This window comes from Hoplias malabaricus, chromosome 4 (assembly GCF_029633855.1).
Source record: "Hoplias malabaricus isolate fHopMal1 chromosome 4, fHopMal1.hap1, whole genome shotgun sequence".
NCBI classification, from domain to species: Eukaryota; Metazoa; Chordata; class Actinopteri; order Characiformes; family Erythrinidae; genus Hoplias; species Hoplias malabaricus.
Window position 1 is genome coordinate 40608335 of NC_089803.1, and position 27492 is coordinate 40635826.

General features: G+C 39.3%; 1 protein-coding gene across 2 annotated transcripts in view; it reads left to right on the forward strand.

Annotated features, from left to right (window-relative positions):
• Positions 1-27492, forward strand: part of plxnb2a.1 (plexin b2a, tandem duplicate 1) — a 143783-nt gene that overhangs the window by 47539 nt on the left and 68752 nt on the right. For both annotated transcript variants that reach the window (XM_066666921.1, XM_066666922.1), the window contains exon 2: positions 22294-22363. The gene's annotated coding sequence lies outside the window, so the exon portion shown is untranslated. The remainder of the gene's footprint in view (positions 1-22293; positions 22364-27492) is intronic.

The following is a 27492-nucleotide window of genomic DNA, read 5'->3' on the forward strand; positions in this document are numbered from 1 at the left end:
TCTCAGTCTTCAAGTTGTAAATTATTTTTCAATCTTGGCTCATTCAGATAAGCGGAAATTCTGCAGAAATAGTGGAACAAGTATTCCTTCTTATTACCATGTGGTCAGAAGTAGAAGAGATGTTTTGAATTAATGTTTGAATTCTTTTTTGACACAGAATCAAGGGGAAATATTTAGAAATGAATACATAAACTAGTCAATTCTGAGTGGAAATCAAATAGAAAATTATGGAATTATTCACAAAAAATGATTAACTCTATAGTAATATTTTAATTATAATTATAGTATATTAGTACACTATTTGTACTTGATGCAGTTCAGTTTTATCTCCAACTGATACATATTTCAATGCAGTATGAATAAAGGGTGACAAAAAAAGTCTTCAATTAATGAATGTCTGCAACGTTATCTATGTAGCCTGCAATGTTTGAAACTGAAGCATTGCTTTATAATGCAAACAGTCACATGTTTTAGTCATAAGAAAACATCAGTCTTAGGCTAACATGCTAGTCTCAAATCTAATGCTGCATTCCATATGGACGTGAATGTTGGAATTTCCAAGTTCCAAGTAGGAAATTTCAACTGGAAATCCCCCACAAGTTGAAATTCCTACTTAGAAAGTCAGGGGCTGCCTCACCAACCCCGAGTTCAGAATATAAGATGGCTGCCCACATATTAACTGTGTGTAAAAGCATTGGCATCATACAGTTTTATTTTTATGTATTTGTGTCTCATTAAATTAATTGTACATGCATTATTGAAGAACTGCTACATGTAGATTTGTTTCCATGGAGATTAGATGCATATAATCTTACATATGCTGCAATTAACTGTTTTCCTTAAGAATGCTAACATGGAACAAGCTAACAAAGAAAACATAGGTATAGTGTTTTCTAAATTTTGAAATGGAATGCAGACAGCTCAGGTTTGAGGTCATGTCCAGCTCCAACATCCTACTTACAAGGTAAATGGAACGTAGCATAATTTATAATACACAATGTGCTGTGATACTGTTTGACTATGTGTTGTTGTATCTGCATTAATTATCTTTTAGTCATGAAGCACAGCTACATTTAATGAGGCTGAAATTTGTGCCACAGTTGGAATCCGCACTCAATATCCTTGAAATTCCACGAACCCTTGTAGCTAACTAATCTTATTAGGGATTTAAAATTGTTTATTTTTGCTCAGTAGCATGGGTGCACATTCATAAACAGTCTTTTTAAATGTGCTTCTGAATCACCCTGCCTTGTCGTAGTGCTTTAAACCCCCCTCAGTCGGCAGGTTAGACATGAGTTCAGGCTAAACGAATTCCTGTTCGTGGCACCAAAGGCTCTGAACAGCCCACGGAGGAATCTCAAACATCCTGAACATTACCAGATGTGTAACCTCAGCCCCTCATCTCTGCTCCACCCCCATCCTCCCACTATTCCTCTTCTGCTTTTTCTCCCCTCCTCTTCTGGACCAAGCTCAGCCTCCTTGCCTAGGCTGAAAGGTGCTGCTTCTGTTACCTTGCCATGTAAGTCAAGACCAGATGGAAATCTCTATAAATTACTATAACATTGCAACGGAAAGTGGTCCATCACTTTATCAGACCTTAACTGTGTTGAGATCAGTTAATTACCAATTAGTGAATGAAATCTCAAGGCAGGAATGACACTGGATGGTAATGGCTTCACTGTACTTCACTGTATCTTTTTTGGAATTCTGCTATTGTGTATGATTTCTAGTAATGTTCATCCACATTCTTCAAATAACAGGACCGCTCAGATTGCTTGCGCTCTCTCTCTTTCTCTCTCTCTCTCTCTCTCTCTCTCTCTCTCTCTCATATATTCCATTGACCTCATGTCAGGAATGTGTTTGCTTTGGCTTTTTACTGGTCTTTTATTTTCTCTTTCATGCACACTATCAGTTCATCTGTTTTTCCTTCCCCTCCCCCTGCTTCTCTCTGTCTCTGTCTCACTACCCCCCTGGTATTTGGTCATTGCATTGTTTGTTTGGGTCAGTGCTGCCCCCCCCCCATTCAGAATTCCTTAGAAGTCCAGCGGTGTTCTCTCTTAGGAAGTGCTCGTGACTCATCCCCTACAGGAGGTAGTTGATGTTTACAGCTCTCCGTATACATGTGAAAAACACATGCCAAACTGATTTATCTCTTGTTGATTGAGAAATGTGTTTGAGATTAGTTGGCATGCCAGTCTTTGCTGTCCTTTGGAATATGGCAAATATTAGGCGACATATATCTATTGAGCGATAAGTCAAGTCCAATGAGCTGTACGCTGGCATATCCCTAGTGTTTATTTTACTGCTTAATTCTACATGCAGCAGATATGTCTTCTCTCTGCAAGGCCCATTAATCATAACTGCACAGAAGTAGTGCAGACAAGGGTGGTGGCGACAGCTTCCACTCAGAGCCTGGTCAGACTCTGTATCTTGTGCTTTCACTTTTTTTTTAATTTTTTTTTCCTGAAGGCCTCCAGATGACCAGTAGGTCAGCCTATTCTTTGGCAACAGCCTTGAGAGGTCTTGACACTAATGAGCTAGGACCACTTGAGAAAGCTAATGTGCTCTCTCTGTCTTGCTCTCTCTCTTGCTCTCTGTCTCTCATATTTGTGTGTCTGTTTCAAATCCCGAAGTGTTTATTCTGAAGGCTGCAGTGGGGGAGGCTGAGAATGAGGAGGATGATGGTGAAGATGATGATGATGTGGGATATTCTGAACACTCTGAGCCGGAAACAGGCAGCTGTTGATTTGACGTCTCTATGGAATAGAGTTATTCGTCCGTCAGCCTCGAGACGAACCCGACTACCTTCCTGTCCCACAGAAAAAGTTAGATTAGTTTACATAAGGAGTGCTAAGTGGGAGAGCTGAGGAGGAAGGGAGTATTGCTTCTTTTATTTTATCCTTCCATTCTAGTCTTGAGCGTGTCGCTTGCTAATGTTGATGTTGGTTGTTTCCTATTTCCTGTTTTCCTACTTCAGTTTCTATCCAGCTGTGTTTCATCAAGCAGTTTATATAAGCAGATATGATTTTGTGTTTATTTTTCTGATTTGCATGTTAAACACTCTATCAGATTTATTGGATAGCTAAATTGTACTTTACTGACAGATGGGTTCAAAAAATAATAATACTAAAACCCACAAAAAGATGCAAAAAACAGATTTAGGGCAAAATGACCTAAATATTGCAAATATCGCCTGGAATTTTTTGCAGCTTTGTGCTCTGTTTATTACCCGTGCTTTATATTTACTGCTTGTCTTGCATTAGGCTGTGATAGAGAGATTTTTCATACTCTTAGTTCTAGATTAATTTAATGTTTCTTAGCAACACCACCACCAAAAACTGCTGTGATGATAAGAAAAAAATCACCAGTACCAATAGAAGCTTGTAATCAAAACCTGCATTACTCAATCACTTCAGAAACCTCTTTATAGGTTGGAATATAGTCAAAACTTTTCTTTATATTTCTTGTGTAATGTGTAAATTAGGTTTCTCCATGGTTAAATATGGGTAAATATGTAGCAGCACACTGCTGTTACATGTTGTACTTTGTATAACCATTAGGGCCCTTGCTAAAGATTTTCTTGCCATCTACACCTACATTTGTTGCAGAGTTTATGCTTGTGAAACAGTATGATCAGAAGGGTGTATAAAATTAAGTGTATTTTACAGAAGGTCCCATACTCCAGACAAAGATTCCATATCATGAACGGTCACCATTCCATAAATATCTGTCGATACAACCATAAAACACCTTTAAGGTACATTTCTACAATCAGGAGGCACCTGTAAGAAACAGTGTTTGCCCGCAACTTTAGCCAAGGGTTTTTGTCTGGCCAGAAATAGCAACTGGCAAAATTCAAGCAGTCTGCCAAAGCTGTGCCCCTGGGTGAGCAGGTGAGCTGACATGGACACAAGTGTCTGGAAAATGAAGAAGGCTGTGTAGCCAGGTGGTGCTGGCTCTTACTGCAGTCATCACAGAGAAGACAAAGCGTGAATAATCTGATGGCATTAGGATCCTGACTTCTGCTGACCTGTGCCAAGCTCCCTCCTGCCCCTTCTGATGTGGCTTCAAGCAGAGCAGCTTCTGTTCACTTCAGGCAGCAGCTCTATCGACCTGCTTTAGGCGAAGGTGGGACCGAGACCCAGAGATTCTGGCAACCTCAGTGACCACAATTCAGTTCTAATCCAGTCTCAGGCCAAGTATGAAGCAGAATGGAAAGACTTACGTTCTTGCACTGACACTTTAGCCAATTCAGTGTTCCTTTTCCAGTAGAGGTTCCTATTGTTTGGTCTGCTGCTGTACTGCTGGCTAGCCATGGCTTTGAGAAACCTGAAAAAAGAAGATGCGGTAATGGGCTAGATGACTGTACATTGTACATTTTATACCAGTTTGGTAATAACCTCTGTCTTGAGGGATTGTTTCAAATGTGGCCTGTGAGACCTTTAAAGCAATTTTCACTTGGCATTTCTTGTGCTGTGTGTCAGACAATATTGGACCATGCCCTTGCTTCTGTGCATAAATGGAGACAATTGGCAAATCTTCAAAAAGAAGTTTATTGGCTTTACTTTAATTAAAAAAAATATTTTCTAGCTAATATGATTCAGTATCTCAGTTATCACATATTAAAATCAAAAAAGCAACAGAAGTGGTCTATATAATAAATAATGCTGTTATAAGTGGGACAGAGCTAGTCCAAATTCTCTGACATTTTGGTTCCTGTTGATATTTGTTTTTTGTTTTTCATAGGTTTTAGTAGTTTTTATTTATTAATTTTTTCCGTGTGTGTGTTAGAACATTTCTCACATTAAGAGTTGGAATCGCATACTGTTTATGTTTCTGTAATACTAACTGGGATGGCATTTTGTGTTCTAATCCACTATTTAAATATCACCGCTCTCCAGTGAAAAACATGCATCTCCCAAAATAGTAAGTTTATAGGAGAAAGAAAACTTTCAGTGGCAGTCAGTGTTAGAAAGTTTTATTCCTTGTAATTTTTTAGCATTTCGAGCGTAGTCCACTCATCATGAAATATGAAGGACAGGTCCTTTGTTCAAATTACATAATGAATTAAAAATCCTCAGCGACTATATGTATTTGTGTAATTACTATAAAGTAACCAGTAATTATTGACTGATCTTGTCCACTGACTGATATATCAGTGGAATCTTACTTTGCATACATTTGGTCTGACTTTGTTATTGAGGTTAAGATAAGAATGAGGTTGAGGATTAGTCTTACATAGTGAATTATATACATATGGGTCACATCTACATTATTCCTTGTCCTCTCAGTGTTCTGTGTATATGTGTCTGTGACACACCTAGCATATTCTTGTTTTGTTTCTCTTTTTTCTTTCCTAGTCATGTTTGAAATCCTGAAGATGGATCAGAGATGACCAGGCTATTAGCTTCACACCTAAAATTCAAATACTTGGTGCTGTGTTAACTGAATGGGTTGACATAGAGCAAAACTCAGTAAACATCTCTGCCTCGTTAAAGGATGCTTTACTTATCACAAGCAAATCTGTTCTGTTGATATGTTTCATGAATCTTTTTAGAGGGGGATGTTAAGTGCTTTCCATCAGCGGCTCTGTGATCTTGTTTGGGGGTGCTCTACAAAATAGCTGCCGGACCCCTTTAAACATTATTGGTCCTAATGAGAATGAAGGAGGGACAGGAGTAAGGGTGGACACTATGATGTAAATTATCATCACAATGATAACACTCTCTTCTTGTTTTTACTCACCTGTTTCTTTGTCATTTATCACTGAGTGGGTGGTTTGTTACATTACAGGGCAGAAATCAGAGACCATCTTTTTGTTTAATTTGCTATTTTTTCAGCATCAGTGTGGAAATAAAGTAGTAGTTGTAGATTTACTGCTACTATTATGTATGTAAACCAGAATATATTCATGTTACTGCTGATACCCAGCACTCCAAGATGCCCAGAGACTTGCTGCACTGTGTGTGTGTGGTTGTATGGGTGTGCACGTGTGTCTGCAATATGGTCCCACTGTGTTGGATATGTCCATCACACAGCAGGACTCTGAACTGTGCCTTTGTCTGAGTGAGATGAGCTTCTGTTTCTCTCTCTCTCTCTCTCTCTCTCTCTCTCTCTCTCCCTCTCTCTCTCTCTGCCTCTAATTTTTCCCTCCGTCTCCTTCTGTGGTAAATCCTTGTACTCTGCTCCACTACTTAACCACTAAAATCACGAAATCACAAAAGCTTGTATCGACATTAAGGGAAACTAAAGGCACTGCAGTAATTAGTATATTGTGCACGTTAAGTGCTTTAGCTGAATCTGCTCAACAGTTCACTAAGTAATGAATCCGAAAGTGTCTGAGCTCTAAATTGGACACTATGCCTTTGAAATACTCCCTGTGCAGCTGCTAGATTATTGACAGACTGTGAATACGTATCGGCTAATGTAGAGCCACATCTCAAGAGCGGATAAAACATGTTACTTTGATCCCCCCATCCACCCCCACTACATGATCTCCCCATTCTGTATCTCCAGCGGTGCATCATTTATCAGAAAGAACCCGAAAATGTTCATTAAACTGGCTCACCTTGAAATAGCTGTGGACGAAGCTTTGATGCTTTTCAGGCCTATTTTGATAACAGTTTAGCATTTTCTGCCGCCTCGGTATATCCCAACATGCTTTTAGCGGAATGGTCACTACATTTAACAGATGTCCACATGAGATCAAACAAGCAGAATCCTCACTTTTAAAATCTGGTCTAATGGAGTAGTGGTTTTCAAGTAGGAGACTACCTGGGAGGACAAGGCCTGGATCACAATCAATACCAAGTGTACTTGTATCTTCTGGAGGAATGCCCAATGTTTGGTCATTTGAAAAATAATAACGCACTTTTTTTAGGGGCGGCACTGTGGGGCAACAGGGAGTGTCACTTTCACACAACTCCAGGTACCTGGGGGTTGTGGGTTCGAGCCTTGTTCTGAGTGACTGTCTGTGAGGAGTTTGGTGTGTTAACCTTCTGTCCACGTGGGTTTTCCTCCCACGGTCCAAAAAACACTTTGTACGTGAACTGGCTGTAGGTGTGTTCCCACATTGTGCCCAGTGATTCCAAACTTAGTTATTGCCAGTGATTTATTATATATTTGACAGTGTGTGGTACAGAAACTGGTTGGTGGTTTTTGTCTTTGCCAAATATACTTTGGTATAATTATAAGCAGTATCATTTGTTAGTGATAGGAATTAATTTACTAGTTCTAATAAAACAGTACATTCAAAAGCAACTGTAATAAATAGTTTGAAAACAGACAATGGAAGAACATAAATGAAAATGCAATGAACAACAAAAATGAGTGAAATTACAGATATTTAATTTCAGTAGATTCCATAATCACTGGTAATCTATGTGTAATGCTGTGTTGGCCATTTTGCTGTATGCCTATTTCTAAGTAAGAGTAAGTAAATGCACAGTAATTAGTGTTAAAACATTAAAATAGCACATCTTCATAATATAGTTAAACTAGTGGCTGTTATGACAGTTGGTTTGTAGGTGGGCAGTGCATAACCTAAGGTGAGGTTCAGCCAGAGCTAGAGTTGGATGACCTCAGGCTCGTAAACCAAGACCTGCTGGTCAGTAAACATGGTCACCGTCTGCGGGTCATTGCAGTATGCAGCCTTGATATTCCAACTAGAAAATTCAGCTCAACACAAGGGGACTTCTTCACTGATGAGAAAGGAAGGAGTGAAACCTCTATACTGGAGATTAGTTACGCTCCAAAAAATGCTCCCTGAACACTTAAGACTATAGAACACACCTTAAATGGGAGTCGACTGGCAATCCGATCCAGGTGGTCACGGCTTGTAACTTTTCTATCAAGTGATACTTTCTCCAGTGCACTTATACCCTGGTGTGTGTGTGAGTGTCTAACCCTTAGTTTAACAAGTTTGTTTTGCTCTGGTTATCATGGAATACATGTATTGAATGTATTCATATTGCAAGAAGCAAATCTATATTTCAGTGTTATATGTTCACCACACAGTTAAGCCTATATAGTAGCATAATCCAAAGGTGATGTGATGTTCCCATGGGACTGTAATGGATTTGGTAATGCATTTGGTAATATCGTCTTATAATTTATGTTGGTGTACAAAGGTGGTTGGGGCATAACTGTTAATATTTAAAAGCCTAACCGAGAAGTGCTTTAGGTATGCTACAATCTAGTGTTGACATTCCTATTCAGTGCTCATCAGCACTAAACTCTGGGTCCATATTTGGTGATTAAATGTTTTGTATTGGATTCTAATCTTGTCCGTTTCAAAAGTTAATTATGTAATTTAGGAAACTGTTTCTAAGATGCTAATCAATATTGGATCATTGCAGCTGTACACTCTTTTTTTGTAATTATGCTAGTTTTATCCAGAAATTGCATTGCTTGAACAATTCTGTTTTTTCTAATTCTGTTTTCAATCAGGCCCATCACACACACACAAAAAAACATGGCTGTTATTGTATATTTTGTATAATGTTTAGTGATGTCCCAATCAAGTTTTTTTTTTTTTTTTTTTTTTTTTTATGCCCTCAATCCTGATCTGAGTTTTAATATTCAGTATCTGCCCATACCAAGTCCCAATCCGATACTTAGACAGTGCACACTTCAAGTAAACTCAGCCCAGTGTATCTGCTTGAATTGAATATCTTGCATTAAGAAAGAATTTGCCTGCATCCAAGCTGCTGCTTATTTTTTTATAACCCAGTACACAAATGGTATCTTCACAAATTGCTCATAAATAATATTAAATAATTTTTAATCTTATATGAAACCATCTGATGTGATTTTTATTTATTTTATTTATTTTTATTATTATTTTTAATCTATAAAGGATTACTTCATCACAGATGTTTTGAGTGAGAAAAAAATGTTTTTTTTTAAGACACAGTGCTTTATTTATTTATTTATTTAGGACACTGGCCTCATTCTCTCAGCCAAGCCACAAAACAAACCTCTGTAGGCGGGACTGTGATTCCATTGGCTGCAGCACTAAATGATGGACAGCTAATTCTAGCTGCTAATTGGCTTAATGAAAGTGATGACCAATGAGAAGCGCATTCTCTGTTTAGGAGCCATGGAGTATTTGCCCCTCCCTCTGAGAGAGGGAGAGCAACGTCTCAAACAAATCATGGCCTCAACAGTCTCGCATCAAAAATATAGGATAAATGTATCCCATATGGCTCCAAAACACAACACGGCATTTTGTGTTCGAATTCGGGACGGTGGGCAACTCTAATCACGTCCCCTCACGCTCCAGCTCTGAATCCGATTTTTGGGAATGTGCATTTGTGCGAAACACTCAAAGAAGTGTGTCCTAGCAGAGTCAGATCACAACAACATTTACAAGGCTCGCTACATGGGGAGAAGGAGGAGGGAGTGTGAGATTGCCGCCTAAAGGAAACTAAGGTTCGGACTTAAGATTGAGCTCAATAAAGCTGATACAGATCAGTAAAATAATGCTATGATTGACCCTGACACCAATCTTTGAGATCGGATCAGGACATCTCTAGTTTAAGTGCTGTCAGTGCAGGAAAATACATCTGTCATGTAATGGTACACAACTTCCATACTAAAATAGGCCCTTTTGGAAAAAAGAGAGAAAAAACAAAAAGCTCAGAGGTGGATTGGGCTTAGGGTAGTTTTTACCAAGTCCATTAAACTCAAGACTTAATTAGCTCCAATCACTTGGATTGATCTAGGGTTCCTTGTCATACAATTACATGTATTTGTGTTTTTGTATATGCAGCATAGGCCTAAATACTAAAGAATTTGAATTAAACTTGTGGCTGAGAAAGTTTACTCTATTAGTGTGACTGTAGTAGTGTGACTTTTCTCCCTGAGCTTTTTCAGTTCTCTGCACTATAAAGCCACTCAGATGTGAGATATGAGTTATCATGGCTGTCATGTCATGTTTATTTTCTGTCTTTGGAAATGGATCAGATGGCAGGGCTGATTGCCGGCTTTAGGACCTTGTAAGGTGATGGCTGGTATTCGTAAAAACTCTCCCGTGACCAAAATCTAGCTGTACACTAGAGAGGAATCTGATTCCATAAGAGAAACCCCCCAGCCTCACCCTCAGATCCTTTACAAATGCATGGCCTCACAGTTTCAGGACCCTGGCACAAAGCTGACAGCCTAAACAGCTCCACTCTCCCATTTCAGATAATCAGCCTCTCAAATTAGAGCCATATCCAGCCCATTCCAGCTCATTTCAACTCGGCTTCATACCAAACTAAAGGAACAGCCTCCGTGTCAGGGTCCCAGACATCCTGCTAAACATGGCCAGGATAAGAAAGACCTATTAATCGCTAGAAGACCCAGTAAAAGCTTATCTGGATTAGGGTTTGGTATGAGTTTATCCTGCCTTATCGGAACCCAGATACAAAAAACAAATCTTTTGGCACAACACAAATAGTCTCCAAAAACATACTTCCCGAAATAAATGTTATTGCTAAACATGAGTAATATAACCAGTGTTTGTGATCCTTTTTTTGGTGTAAATCAGCGAAAGTATACTCTGGCTAAAGTGGGCTATGCAGTGTGAACAAAAACACATGGCCTGCCATCCTTTTTGCTGTTAACATATATGTGATGGAATAATAATAATAATAATGATGTAAAAATAGACACCAAATCGGTGATGCAAAGCTCTGCTCTCAGAAATCACCATACGCTTTATTAGTGATGTCCAGACTAATTCTTTATAGGGTGCAGACACAACAGTTTCAACTCTCCAGCACACCCCTCAACACACCTGATCCAGAGGTGTTGCTCGTGGGGGCATGACATTTTGATATTTATTGTGTGTAGCTTGTGCCATGAGGCAGCATGTGTGTCCTGACAGCATGGATCCATCATTGCTGTGACAAAGCACACCCTAATTTATAGTTGTCCTTGAGTTTTAAGGCAGAAGATTTAGGATAGATAGGGCCTGTATGGTTCTATGGGACAGAAGACTTGTTTTGCCCCACTTCCTGACCTATCATTGTCATATTGTCTGGAAAAAATGTATGTGGCACTTGTGTTATTCATGTATTTATTAATTTATTTTATACATTTTTTTATATATTTTTTAAAATTTTTAAAGGAGGCCTTTCATTTTCTTCATATGTGGACTAGGGCTGTGTCATATCGTATCATATGCAATAATATCACAAACTTTTCAAACGATAAAAAAAAATGTATTGTGAATATCGTGATATTCTGATATGTTAAGATAATGCAGTTACACATAATATTGCGTACATTCATTACGTGAGTCGTTTAGGTATGGTGGCCCACCTCTAATGTGGACATATTTCTCTCTATTAAAAACATGCACTTTTACACAGGTCACTTTACTGAAAATATTTGAGCTGGCAGATTTTTTTCTTATACATTTAAAAGCTCAAATTAAAGGCACAATATAACGTGCTTCGTTTAGTTCAGGGGGACATATTATGAAAATGGCGTTAGCACATTAATCTAGGGATCTGGAGTCTGCCAAACTGCTTACATTGAAACTATCTGGTTGGGTTTTGTGGTAAGATATCACAGGATAAAATGACCTGTTGAACTTTCATGCTGCTTCTTGCATACAGTGCAGAGACTTCAGAATAGTGCCGCCTCCTCCTCTGTGTCTCTCCAATCACACCATTGGACCCACATTTTATATGAGAGCACAAAATGAGGTTAAACAGAGCAAGACACACAAAAAAGAGTACCGAGAAATAAGCATGCTGTTTAAATGTCAGAAATGTGAACGGAAGAAAAAAGAGAATTGGGCAAAAATGGTTTACACTCCTTACTTCACTCCTGGACTCTGACACTGAGTTGTGGGTTTGTGGGCATTGGTGAATTCCCCTCCACTCAAGTTGAGCTCTAAAATGTAATACTTTTTTAATGTTTTAAAAGTTCATTAAATATTTGAAGTTCATTTATCTATATATTTCTTTCAGTGTGCAAACCTTTCAGAATGTCAAGTCCAAGGCTGGGGAGAGGTGTGTGCTGTGATTTTACACAGAGCTGTTTTATGGAGGTGTGTGTGTGTGTGTGTGTGAGAGTGAGAGTGAGAGAGAGAGAGAGTATGCGAGTATGCTATGGAAGGCAGACCGTGGGCAGTTAGTCTGGACAGTGAGCCGTGGCTGGGTGATGTCACTTAAACAAAGCACAGACACCTCAGCTCGTCTGCCAGCCCTCGACACTGCCATCTACCATTTTATGAGAAATGGGCAGTGAAATAGTTTTATATGAGCATTCGCCTTCTCTTTTTAGCACCTGCCCCAATTCACACGCTGTTTCTCACCCCCCTCCATATGCTCTCGCACACACGCTCTTTCATTCTCTGTGATGAGAAATGAAATTGCTTTCTCTCTGAAGCATTTCCTAAGTGCCAGCTTGACTTTTTTATGTTAGTTTCTGACACATGCGCCACAGCACACACACACAGCTTCTCTGTGTAGCGCTTCTCTGGAGCCTCGGTATGGAGAAAAGCCTGTTTTGTTGACCTCGGTTTTGGTTAGTAAATGAGCCCTTGCCCATGTGCTCTGGCTCTTGTCTGTCTTCTTTGTTTTGCTGCAGACTCAGGGCATGTTGTGTTATTGCGCTAAAGCATGGCCCTGCCTCAGAAGCAGTGAAGGAACACAGTGCTGTTGTGTTGAGCGTGTGTTGTTGAATGTGATGAACAGCACAGAACAGCAGCTCTGCTTTCTCTGCAACCTAGTCTTTTTTTTTTTGGGGGGGGGCTTGCTTTGTCTGTTTAACTATCACACACCACTGATTCTACTGAAGCTTCCAAGTTTAAAATGTCTCCATCCTGAAGGCTTTTTTAAAATGACTCATGCTCTGCCAAGGAAGGGTTTGCCAAAACATTTTGCTTTAACCCAGTTTCTCATTAATTTACCTCAGTTTCAGTTTCAAAATGTTTGTTTCCTTAGATTAGAGTTGCAGCTACAAGGCTAACATTGCTAACACATGCTAGACAGTTAATAATTATCAAAATCCATGTTGTAAAAGTTGTACAGACATGTAGGCGCAACAGAAGTTGTCTAAAATGAGTCTTTACAAAAATACAGTGTATTTACAAAAGATTTAAAGGTGACATTCACGATTTTAATCGAAAAACACTGTTTATAAAATTCTGAGGATGTTTCTAAACTATTTGCTGCTCTCCAGTTAGTTTACTTGATTGAAACCTGTTTAATGTGTTTACGAATCCCATGCCCCCCCCCCCTCTAAACATACCATTCCACATTAAAAGATGTGGCGCTTCTGAGCATAAACAAACCAAAGAGAACAGTATTTCCTCACAAGCTCTCTTTAATTGACTGTTGATGTGGTTTATTTGATGTTAGCATCATAGCTCCTGTGCTAAAATAATTGAGTTAAATTTAACCCCAAATGTGTTGCCCTATCGGTTACTACTGTGGTAAATGTAGTAAATATTCTGCATTTGAATTTACTAACTTTAACACTTTGTCAAAATATGTTCAGTCTGCTGATACTGTCAAACTATAAATACAGTTTTTTTGATGGGAAAACAGGGCTTGTAAGATATTTGTATTCCTCTTTAAAAAGGACCAACTTATTTAACTACAAAAATAGTTCGGCCTGAAGTTTTTCTAATTTTATAAATGGTAATGTCAGCGTTTTCAGGTGTGATTCATTTAGTGGTTTCATGTGGAACTCTATTTTGAGGAAATGCTCTGATTGCTTCATGGAGCTGCTGATGGGGAAACCACAAACCTACATGGGTTCTGATTTGTGTCACTGTTAAGAAATCTGACTTTTTAGTTTCAGTAGAACAAAGCCTTTCACATCAAACTACTCAGTGAATTGGTTTTCTCTTCCCCTTTTAAATCCTTTACCCAAGGAATGGTTTACTGAAGGCTCTTTCTTGCTTTCTTTCTCCTCTCTCGATTTTGCTTACAGAGTCACACTGCTAAGCTCTAACTCACACTGGCATGTTTTGATATCAATTTAAGAGTAATGTTTCCCACATTCCTTTTAGTGGGAGCTCGCCTCTGGACATTCTCTCACATTTGTTGTTTTTTTTTTTTTTTTGAAAACAAAGTAAAACAGTAATGGGGTGCAGTCTGTTACGGATCATTGCGTGTAAAAGCAGGGGTTGGTATCGGTCGCTGCTTTGTAAAGGCCCAGTGCCCGGTTAAGGGAACTGGATGTTTATTAAAGGAAAGCGGTGTAATAAAACGAAGGGATCATGAACCTCGTCTTCATAAAGCACTGCCAAACCACACATGTCCTGCCCTCTCTGACACATCAACTTCAGTTCTCTGTGTGTGTGTTGTACCTCCTCTCTTATCGCTGTCACACACACTCCCACCTGTAAAAACAAGTCCCTCAGCTGTGCAGAAGTTTTGCTGCAGTTGGACGCGCTCTCAGCCGCGAGTTCTGGAGGCCCAGAGCTGGAGCCGGAAGCCTCGCAGCTGGATTGAGTCGGGGGGCGTGCAGGAAGCTGGGATCTGGCCAGACGATTCACGAGAGGATTTACAGAGACTGGCGTATGGGAGTACTGCAGGATTTTTTTTGCTGGAGAACTGTTCTTTAAAGGAACAATAGTTTGGCAATAAAATCAAACACTTCTTACTCCCCTTACTCCACATGTAGTCAATCAGCCAAGACATGTTTGGTTTAACTAGCTACAAGGGTAAAGGGTTATACTGCACTCTCAGTCCGGCCTAGTTTATGCTGCTTGCTTTCAGTCATGATTTATACAAAGTCAAGAAGAGTGTAAGGTATACAGGATTGAGTCATAAACCAGTACTACTGAGTGGGATCTGGATCTATTGTAATGGTCTGTGAGGGTCAGTAGTTTTCTCTGATTACATGTTGTTAATCACCAGTGGAGGTCTAATATGCAAAATAAAGGCAAATGGTAAATTGGCCTGTTAAAATGGATAATAATCAGCTGTGCGCTTTCACAAGTGGTTTCTCTCAGCAGGATCCGATTGTGGTGCATGGATTTGATGTAAATGCACACAATTAAAAGAAAACTGGACACACATTTATTGACACTGTTAAAATGTAATTCACTAAAAGGACAAAAGTGCAAAATTAGCCTAGCTAAAAACTATTAGCAGTCGTTTAGCCTTAATTGTTATGAAACAACCGTGTAAGAAATTATTATTATTATTATTTAATAATTATTTAATTATTGGAGCAACAAGTAGTGTCAGTGTCCTATGGCCCCAGGGTCTTGGGGTTCTAACCTGGCCTCCCTGTGTCCGAGTGGGTTTTCTCTCATAGTCCAATAACACATTTATACTGACAGTGACTGTTAGTGTGTGGTGCCCTGTGGTGGACTGGTGTATCCTCTCGTTCTTCCTTCTGAACCCAGAATGAAAGAGTTACTGAAAAAGAATGAATGAATTTTAACTTAACAACACGTTCACATTTGAAAGCAATTTGTTTTTATTTCTTACTACATCCATAATTGTTTCTATTTTCTCTTCTTTAAAAAAATATGCCAAAGGTAGTGTGAGACTGCTCTGTGCACCATCCAGAGTGACAGAAGTTCTTGCTTGGACCTGTATAGATGAAATGAATGAATGAATACTTGCTGTTTGGCCACATAGACAACTGTCTGCGTTGTGAACGTAGCTGTTCAAATACTTTCCTGTGTGCTACTCTTGTAACTAGATGCTTCCACTAGAGGGCAGACCAGAGAAATATGTGTGTAATTGCAGATTTGGCTCAGACACAGCCTTATTTAAAACGTTCCGCATTGTGATGCTGTTGATTGCCTGCACTGCCCCCTACCATTTACATGTGTACTGCACCTTGCGTATGAATGGCATTTATTTTCTGAGGATGTGTACAACAAAAGCACCAGGCAGCTATGGTGCATATGCGAACGCATATTTAACAGCGAGTATATCTCTACCCTAACACTTTCCAAAAAGGGTACATTAATTAATGGTACTTTAAAGACTTGGCAGTATTAGTAAACGATTAAGTTATGGCGCAATTAATCATTAGGTAATGACAGAAACAAGAACAACCATTTTAGGGATTCATAAATTCCCAAAAAATGCTATTTAATACTTAATGATTAATTGTGACATTACCTCACTATTCAGTAAGGTGTATTAATGTCTTAATTATCTTGAATTATGTACACTTATAAAGTTTTACCAGTGATACCGAAGGGTCACCATGAGCGTTTGAACCAAATGCCACTCTTAAAAATAAAAGTCCAAAATGAGAACCAATGCATGAGCTAATTTATTTTCCCTAATATACTTTCAGTAAATGGTGTGAAAGGTGTGAGATTGTTCTTTAAACTTGTAAAACGTCCTCCACATAAACTTGTGCCTTATTTGTCTAGCCTGATTTTTAAGGGAGCCAATAAGCATTCTTTCACAGCCGTGGCCATCGTTAAACAAATCTTTTTTTCAGTTTCAGAGCCGTGTGGAATGTGTTAGGGGTGGTAATACAATCATGAACCTCTCCACCTTCTCACCCCTTCTCACTCTGCTGCACTTCATTCAGCATTGACCTGGCCCACACATGCTAACCTCACATGCCCCCCTGCTGCACATGTGGGAAAAAACAAAGGCGCAGGAGCACACCAGGCAGCTTGGTAGATCCATCAGATATTCCAGCATTTGTGTGTGTGTGTGTGTGTGTTTGTGAGAGTTATCATTACTTCCAGCAGTGTGTGTGTGTGTGTGTGTGTGTGTGTGTGTAGCACTCTTAGTCTGTGTTAAATTGAGGTTTGAATGGAGCAGTCAGGGAGGAGATTTTTGGTTCTTTTCCCAGCCTCACGTCACCCTCATATGTTTTTTTTTTTTTTTTTTTTTTTTTTTTTTGGTGGGCTAGCACTACAGTTCACATCACTCTTTCATTCACTCCTCCATTCTTTTGGACGGCTACATGGCGTCTTACTAACTGTAGAATGATAGAGAAAGGCCTTGTGAACCCTGACCTCATACGCACTTTCATTGCCAGTGGCATCCATCCACTGGTGGTAGAGAGGCATGGTTGTAATATGGGTGTTTGATGTGTGGTAACAGTAGTTTTGATGTGCCTGCCAGTTCTGGGTGGTGTGGGTTTTATTTTTTGAGGCTACTATTGTGCTATAAGCCAAAACCAGACCGATTTCATCTTTGGGACAGATTAATGGAGCAACCATGTGCTCCCTTCCCCCCAGACAGGTTTTATAAGCCGATTCAGGCCACCCTTGTCTCTTAAAGCATAAACCAGAAATCAATACCTTTTAGGTGCTGAAATAGCTCCCCGTAGCTCTGAATGGGAGTGCGTTCCCCATATAGTCAGCCTTTCTGCTTCACTTCCTCACTCTTGGAGTATAAAGCACCCCAATGCTGACTGCACTGTGTATGTCAGTGTGTAGGGTAGGTAAGTGTTCTTTTGGTGTTTGCATACAGTAAGTGTCTGTTTTTCTCACGTTTTACACTGAGGAAAAAAAAAAACCACGTGTTTTGTAATGAAGTGGCTTGATCTTATTTGCTGCCTCTGAAGCGTATGGTCATTATTATGGACTGTAAATTTAGACAGGTTTATTTGTGTGTAGTGAAATAAAAATCTGCTTTGTCGATACGCACAACTGAAGCCAATGAACCAATTTAGCACCTGCCAGTGGGCTACTGTTAGCAACTGAATCCAAATCAGTTTTATTTTCTCCATCTGTACAAGCGTATAATTGTCCATGATAATCAGCTGGTTGCCACAGGTTCAGTAGATGTGCTAGGGTTCATCTTGTAATGATTATAAAGTTAATGGCTAATGTGGATCTTTCTTTACTTTTCAGTGAAGCACCCTTTTAAGTAAATGGTAGTGGAACCAGCTGGACATGTTTTAAGGGGTTATAATAATAAAGCCCGGACACACCCTTATTAACAGTGCGTGTACAAAGCATTGTGTCCTCCTCTCTTTCCTCTGCCACCTTAAATAAACAATCAGCCGTGCTAAGTCTCTTTCCTCTTCATTCATTTTTCACTGTCACCATGGCAAACGTCCATGGCTGCGTGTCACTCTTGATCCCGTCCTGCTGAGAGGCACAGGACGCCTTCGGAAATCTGAGATGGAATCGAAAAGAAACGAGATTGAAAAGCTCCAAATACTTCTGTGGGTGTGTGCAGTGGAGAAAAGAGGAATGAAGGATCAGGATTCAGGAACACAACTATAAACATCTGTTTCTCATTGGTGGGACAAAAAAAGGGCCAAGTTCTGGGAATTGGCAACACACGTGTGTGTGCACTACATACAGACACACACACACTGGTGAATGCACACAAATGGAGAAGGTTCAGTTTGAGCTGAACAAGTAGTGAAGTTTGGAAACTAGCATGAACTTTCAAGCTCCCATTTAAACTTCTCGCCTCCAGTACTGAAGGTGTGACATCACTCAGCCCAGAGCAACTGCCCCACAGGTCATACACCTCAGTTCTCTCCATGCTACACACACACACACAATAGTTAGAGACAGGATCCCCTTTCACAGAGAAGGGTGTGGATGTATAGGGATTACGGGGGTGTGTGCATGTGTGAGCTCATCATATTAACAGAACGAGTGTTTGGAGAGAGCACAGTGACTTCTGGGACGCTCCCAATGAAAAATGTTATTCCAGAGCAGCTAAGAGAATAGCAGGGAATACTCCTGTGTGTGTGCAGTAGGACAGATGTAATCATTTATTTCTGGAATCTTTTTCTCTTGTCATTTTTGGTCACTTTACTCCAATACCATCATTCATTCCTTCAACACTCTCTCATCATTTAGCGGAGATGCGACGTTAGCTGCTACATTTGGTTGACACCACAGGTTTTCCCGATGGTTATATAATGTATTTACTGCATGCTGGGTAATGTAATAATAAAAAATTAATTAATAAAATTGTGAAAACTTTCAAAACAATGAGATCAGTGTGGGAAAACTCAGTAAATAATACATTAAAATAAAAACTCTTTGAACCAAAATGTCCCTTTAAGCTAATATGCCCCTTTTAAGGAAAATTGTGTGTGTGTGTGTGTGTGTGTGTGTGTGTGTGTACTCTAAAAGGGGCTCTTTGTTATCCCCACATGAGTGACATTTGCACTAATGAGCTGTGTCTGTCATTTAGCTCCATCATGCTGCGCGTGTTGGGTGGTACAGTGTGCAGCGGTGTGTCTGAGGGGGGTCTCCTCCAAAATAATCTCAATTTTACACTCCTAATCATAATCAGCCTGCGCTTTATTAGGAACCCCACGGTCAGGCTTTTATCCACACCCCACGTCGCTACGGCTCCCTCTCGCTCTGTGTCAGTGTCACACACTCGCTGTTCAGGGCCTGACTTTAATCTGAGAGAGGTGTGTGTGTGTTGTGTGGTTGTGATACAGCAAAACAGCTTGCCTTCAGAGACAAAGCTGTCCAAAAACAAGAAAAAAAAAAAGTAAAACCTAACAGAGATGCGGACAGAGAGAAAAAGAGATCAAGATGAACTCAATAACCTTTCTCTTTGTTTATGTACAATTCCACACCCATTGCTAAAAAATATGTATAAAAACATATGAACATGCATTCTGCACAGACAAACATTTGGTAGAAGAATGGATCATAAAGAAGAGTGCAGTGACTTTAAATATGGCAAAAAGTCTGTTACTGACATTTCTGCCCTGCTAGGTCTGCTATGGCCATCTCCAAGTGCTGTTATTGTGAAGTGGAAGCATCTAGTGCCAAGAGTAAAATTTGGCAGAGGAAGAATACCGATCTGGGTTACTTTTTGAGGATTTGGTTTTTTAGTTCCTGTAAAGGGGAAAGTTAATGCTACAGAATAGAAAAAAAACAGTAACTTTTTTTTATTTATACACTTACTGGCTTCCAACTTTTTAACGCCACTCTTGGGACAGCCCTACGATTGAGGGGAACTGCAGTTCTCTCTGGTTTGTTTACGTTCAGAAGCCCCACCTTTTTGAGGTTGAGCGGTAGGTTTGAGGGGAAAAAAACAACCGTTGTTTGTACGTGGCTGATGTTAGAACTTTTGCTCTGTTTACTTTCATGCTGTTAGCAGTCTCCCGAATTTAGAGTGGGTTCCTACCCAAGTTATCTGAAATAGAGAGAATAAGTCAATATTACCCACCTGTGGGACAGGAATAAAGCAATATCCTCATCCCTTTCATGATTTTCAATGTTTGGAGGGCTCTTTGCCATTTCTCTGCCATGAGCAGGGAGCAAGAGGAAGCCTAGCCTGTCTGACTGAGCCACTTTGTTTTTTACTTGTTTACTGACACTAAAGTTTCATAAACACATTAGAGGGGTTTCCAACACACACAAACAGACTGGAGAGCAGCAAATGGTGAGGAAACATCTGAATTTTATTTAAATAAATAAATGTTTTTTGGTTACAATCGTGAATGTTGCCTTTAACTTTTCCATGACTGTCCCAGTTCGCAAAGCAAAGCTTGTAAATGCATAGTGTTGAGGAACTGCAGTGGCCCCCAACTCCATATTAATGTCCGTGAGGTTGAAATTGGATGTTCACCAAGTTCATATGGTGTTGTCCACATACGTTTAATCATATAGTACAAAACAAACAAATAAGTAAATAAAATGTAAGCTTAATCTTCACTAGCTCCCTGTTAAATAGCTCATCCATTTTAAAGTCTTGTTGCTCATTTACAAAGCCTTAAATAAAGGTGCCCCTTCTTACTGGTCACCCTGCCACACCCTTAGACCTTCCAACTCCGGCCTACTATTCATTGCCTCTCTCTCATCTTCACAGCCTTGTCTCTCCATCTCTGGAACTCTTTCCCCCACAAATCCAGCAGTCAAACTACATTCTGTTTGAAATCTCAGCTTAAAATGCACCTATTTTTCCTTGCATTCAACCTCACAGTACCATAAATATTTGTTTAGTTGTTTTTCATTGCAGTGTTGTCTGCCTGCTTTTCTATTGTCTGTGTTACTTGTAAGCATTTTTGGGTTGTTTATAAATATAATAATTTAAGTGAGAGAGTGAGAATGAGTGTGTAATGTAATTTAGGAAAAAGAAACTTAACACTACATGTCTGTATATGAGTAGACAGGTAGAATAATGGAGAAAGAAATACAAAAGGACAAGCAGAAAGAGAATAAGGAAAGAAGGCACAAGATCAGTAGAAGTAAAGGTCAGCTGGATACAGAGAGAGGGATAGGGATGGACCACTTGTTCATTTTGTTGTTGAGTGGAGTAAGTGTGTACTTGGGCTGCAGAAGGAGAAATACATTCTTCAGTAGATGACTGCACACCTGTTACAAACTCACTCTTGTTCAGACATGTGGATGAACAGTGTGGCTTCCTAGAAATTTTCTTTTCTAGGAGAATTTTTTTTTTCTTTTTCTTTCACAACTACACTGTACAAAAGTTGAGCGACAGCCATTATAGCTTGTGAATTTGGCTACTTCAAGATGCACCTATTGTGGACAAAACTGTCATCTTACCATAATTATAACCTTAAATAATCTCCATAGGCGAACAATGATGCTATTTAAGACCAGCTACCATACTGTTCAGGAGTGTACCTACTATGATTTAATTGGCAACCTGGAGGGGGCGCCAGTCCTTCACAGGGCAACACACACACTCACACCTACGGACACTTTTGAGTCGCCAATCCACCTACCAACGTGTGTTTTTGGACTGTTGGAGGAAACCGGAGCACCCGGAGGAAACCTACACAGATACAGGGAGAACACACCAATTAATTAATTTAAAAAATGTATAGTAAAAGTAATTTTTATTACTTTTTTTTGTGAAGAGCAAAGTTTTTTCCAGTTATTCTCTTTGATCATATGGTTTTCATATTGTTACATCGTTAATTTAACAATTAAACATACTGAAATATTCATTAATCTTTAATGGGGTTAAAAGGGCTAAAATCAACACATTCTCAAACAGACTATTACTGCTTACTGCTAATAATGTGACTTGGTTTGTTCTAATATTAGTGTTTCGTAAAGAAACTCTAATAGATAACTTTTTAAATCTCATTTTCTCAGTATTGTGCATGTGAGGCCAATCTAACCAAGCACAATGCTGCTAATGTTCTCATGGCAGAATGCCATCTAAATCTGACACCAATCTTCAGACTTCTCCGAAGAGAAGAAGCTGTTACTGCAGCAATGTTTGGAATGGGCTTTCTCTTTTACCCTGAATTGCAGAACAAATGTTGGATGGGTGTCCATTTTCTTTTGAACATATAGTGACAGAGCTCAGGTTGTATCAAGATTGTGAGCTGTCATGTTCTGTTCATTTATTTGTAGTGTTCTCATTTCTTCTCATGTTTCTCTTTCAGTGTCTGCTGCCCTGTCTGAAAGTGCCACCAAAGAGAAGGAGCAATAAGGAGAGCAGGGGGAGGAGCACAAGTAAGTGAAGAACATGGAGTAATGCAGGAAATCATGGCTGCTCATTACAGCTGCAGGAGAATAGGAGGGTTATTCTGAGAGGCCTTAATTTAATAAAGAGAGCTTTTTACTGGAGAGTGAGAGCACGCAAGGGGAGATGGGTAATTACTCAGAGGGTTCCCTTAAACAGAGTTCCCAGCCTACCTTTACAAACTCCTTTCACCAAGTACACCACTGGCTGCCTCTGCTTCTGTTGTCTACACAAAGCCCACTGGCTGAATGCTCCAGTTTACTCCCCCCCCAAGCAGCTCAATGAAATATGAGGCCAGGGTCTGAAAGTAAAAGCAAAACATATTATTTTCTTTCATAAACACACAATCTTTCTTCACTTTTAGTCTCCCCCACTCTCCTTTGCCTCTCTCCCATTCACTTGCTGGTTGTTGTCCACCCTTTCTCCTCGTCTTGATTTCTGTCTCTTCCTTTCACTTGTCTTGCATTCTCTTTTGCATTCTCTCTATTTCTCCTCTGTCTTGTCTCTTTGGCACTCCTTGCACTCTCTCACTGTTTCTCTGTCTTTGTCTTGCATCATTTTCTTTCTTTTTCTTTCTTTCTTTCTTTGTTAATGTCTTTCACTCTTGTGCGCTCCTACTGAATTCATCTCTCTCTCTCTCTCTCTCTGTGTTGTGTTTTATATTGACAGTCAGGTGCTGTCTCATCAGTTTCCATAAAATAACAGAGTTGCTCTGTTAAGGAAATGATGATTGAAAGGCAGATTAAAAACACCCGACATTACAATGACTGATCTAATCTTGCCCAGAAATCACAGCACTGTAACCTTCCCTCCCTCTTTATTTATTTTATTTATTTATTTTATGGGGAGAGGACTCTCATTTCAGTGGTGGCTGAGGTGGGCTAGGAGGCTGAGTGCATTTTAAACAGAAATATTTATCTTTCTCCCATTTCGAGCTGCCAGGAGCAGACAGAGGCCTTGGTAAATGAATATTGTTTTGCCGTCCTGAAACTGCTTTTCATAAACTCCCTGTACGGTCTCATCCTGAGGCACTGACAGTGATTTATAGCTCCTGCCAATCACAGACTTTGTGTGTGTGTGTGGCTGTGTTGTGTTGTACTGTGATTCAGCAGTAGGAATATATATGGAGGTCATGGTGCAGTATATTAATGCAGGTTAAGTAAATGATACCAGAGCTTCCTCTGGTTAATACTTCCTTTCTTCCGGCTAGGATAATTAACAATATACAAACAGAATGTTTGACTGACAATACACGGAATTATGTTAATGTATGTGTTGTGTGTTGATTGTTTTCATTTTAAAGTAATAAGTTGGCAAATCTTCTAATACACACAGGTTCCTATTTTTACACAAAATGTTGTTCATCATTTTTGGTAAAGTTTGTTTCTTTAGAGTGTTTTTTTTTTTTTTTTTTTTTTTTTTTTTGTGCTAGTTACAAGGTTAATGCTTATTTTGCTTCATTTAGAGCAGTGCAAATAATTAGCAACATTAAAAGCTCTCTCCAGTGCTCCCTCTGCCTCCCAGCTCTAATTTTATTAGGTTTTATCACAACATAATTATAGTCATATTTTCTTAATTTGTATGTTGTTCAAAAGTATTGTGATCCCAGTATTGTTACTGATATCAATTCATGGTTTGATGTTATGGTTACACTCTTTTAGACTAATCTAGCTAATGTGTTCAGGGATAATCAAGTGTGTAAGGAAATATGACTCTGTTCTACATACTTGCTAGTAAACATTTTCTATGGCAACAAAATATAATGCATTTGAGCATGTTGCCAAGAATGAGCTGTGAAGGACGATCACCAAGGATGTGACTTGTGTTGGCATAGATTCCGTTGAGCTTTGGTGCCACATTAGCTTTAATACGGTTAATTCTCTAGCTGAAATTAGGTTCAGTATGAATGATAATACATTTCTCTGACAAAAATCTCATTTCAACAACAGCACGCTCTAACTAGAAACTGCGCGTGTGTTGTGGTGGCTGCAAAACTCCAAATGTTACACAGATACACCCTTAAGGCACACAGTTAGAAAAGCAAGAGCAGACTGTTAGGACCTAAGAATTATAATCCTGTTAAGTTTATAAGTTCTAGATTTAATGCTGTGGCCATAAAAATGTCTATGTCTAGCATGGTTACTAATAGCTGTATTATCACGATAAACTTTTCGGTATGTGTGAATCTGTGTGTATAAAAACCGCACACAGAATCACTTCAAAACACTTAACATTACAAATCTCAAGCACAGTGTGTAGGATCTGCTATCTCAACTTTAAAACTGCTAACTCAAGTTTAAATTAATTTCTAGGTGAAAACATAAGGATTTTATATGAAAATGTTAAGCTGAAAGGATGTTTACTCTGAGAATGAGTGGTGGTGATGAGGCTTACATTACATTTATTGAAAAAGAAAATGTGGAGGATGTTTAGCAATATTAGTCTGAAATTAGACATGGCTGGTCCTGCATGTCCAATATTCCTTTACTACTTTGATATATGCAACCATTTTTTCAAATCTTCTGATCTGTGGTTGAATTGTATAACAGTTTAACACTAGTGGTAAAAAGAGAAAGCCTGCGGCGCTACATTAATTTGGCTGAAGTCTGTTTTATAGCCTTTCCATTACCTGAACATCTGTTCTTTAACAAACAATCGGATATAAAAATCAGTAAGAATGCACATCCCTAGCAGCTAACCTCTTCTATTAGCATTGAGCAAACTGCATGCCTACATCACCACAAGCTTGCCTCAAACTGTGTGGTCCTGCTTATAAAGTGGCTTCTAACCCCTTTTTCATACTGTAGCTGTAAAAATCCAAACACAATGCCAATCAGAGACTAATGGTGGTTGTACTTTTTTTCCATTATATTTTCATACATTATTTGTTAGCCTAGTTTAATAGACTATGTTTAAGAGTTTATAGACCGTCTTTCATATAAAAGAAATAACAGGATGGGACCCTGTAATGCAGCTGCTCAGAGCTTAATGCCTAACATGGGCTAAAATATTCAGATATTTCTACATTAGGTATGTATTCGGTTTCTAACTTTGAGATTCTGATATTTTTGGATAAATGTGGTTATAGATAAAGGCAACACTCCACCACATTCAGACTCCAGCAGGTAAGCTCTCGCCACTCTGCCCGTATTCAGACTCATCAACATAAAAGTCTTTGTGAAAATGAAGCCATATTAAAACAGCCTAACCTGCGGGACAGCCCTAAAATCCTCCTAACTTTAGATGTGGAACACACAAACTGCTTTCTCTGGGGTGTTTTTTTTTTTTTTTTTTTTTTTTTTAATATAAATATTGTTTGTCACTCTTGCACCATCTGACTCTGAAATAATTTTTCATTTTTTTACGGGTTCAGCCACAGTACCTGGCCCGCTTGTGGCCTGCTAGTGGTTTACCGCAGGTTTAAGGGAACATAGAAGTGCAAAGCGTGTGTGGTTTCTCCCGTCAGTGGCTTGAGGTGAAGTGTTTCCCTTTTCTTTTGTCTTCAAATTTTCACTTCCTTTTTTTAAGTTCAAACCACAGGTCACCTCTCAGAGAGGATACCGACAGGTTTGTCTGGTTGTGCGTGGGTGTGCGTGTTATCTGATCTGAGACACATCCCTCTGTGAGCTGGATCAAACCTGGAGCTGTCAGTTCACTGGCTCGGATATAGGGGATTTAGAATTCTGGAGCTGTTTTGGAGGCTTGTGTTGGAGTTTACAGCTCCGAGCAGCTCATTAGAATACCACCCCGCTGTTTTCTGGTGTCTGTGGCACCCTGGAGGCGAGTAATGATCAATTTACATGAAATTAAATCCACTACATGGGACGCTGCTTCTCCTTCACACCCTAGAGAGAGAGACGCGCAAACACACACATTGATCTTTGATGAGTGAGTGATGGTGAGTGACAGGTCATGCTATGAGTTATGACATCACTCATATGCACAGGATTTGTTTCTGTATACAGAACAAAGTCAGTATAAAGTCGACAGTTTGATCTGACTTTTGCTGTATGCAATGGGATCTGAACCTACAATACAGACACGTCATGTTCCAATATTATCTTTTAAATTTATATGGTAATTTTTTTTTTTTACTTTACTGACTAATAATTGTGATTTGTTATTTCCTGAAAAATAATTGTTATTAACTGAAATTAGCAGCAGATTTTAGAACATTTCTGTAAGGGTTGGATAACGTTCTGCATACAGTTATTAAACAGGTCTTGTGCTGTTACTGAAAATTTGTTTGGAATTAGGTATGCACCAATATGGGACTTCTAGTCCGATGGCAGTATTCGATATTATTTTCGATTATACATTATAAACATATGTAACATCTGCATAGCACTACTTTTTAAACAAACTATGCAACTATGAAATCAAAGTTGTATCTTGAGAAAATTGTTAACCATATTCATAGTTCCCTTGTAGACATTTAGCAGTTTAAATGTTCCATAATGTAATATAAGCTTCAGCACTCAGAAGAAGAATCTGAGCCAAATTCATCATTCCAAAATAAATGCTTCAGCAATTACCAGTTTGAAATATTGGCAAAATCAAAGCATAGTTATCTTTTTTCAAAAAGTAATTATCTGCCGATACTGATATAAATACAATATCATTGTGCATCTCTGTTTGGAATCATCAACGCCACTACAACGCCTAAATTAGAATTACTTTGTTGGCCACTGCTTGCACACAGGGGAATTTGTTCTCTGTATTTAACCCAATCTGTGCAGTGAAACACACATTTACACACACTAGTGAACACTAGCGGGCAGTGAGCACACATGCCCTTAGCGGTGGGCAGCCCTAGCCACAGCACCCGGAGAGCATTTGTGGATTAGGTGCCTTGCTAAAGGGCATATCAGTCATGACTTGCTGGCCAATCCGTTTACAAGCCCAGTTCTGTAACCACCAGGCCATGGCTGCCTTTTGGATGTATTGGATAGAGCTCCAACACTCCAGAGAATCTAGTTCCACTGCTCAATACTCCAATACTTGGGGCCTTTGTACCCTTCTAGTTCACACTTGGTATTAGGGATGGTGATGTCAAGCTCATGTGCCACTGCTCCAAAGCATTCAATGCTATTAAATGGTCAATACACGAGCTGTAAAT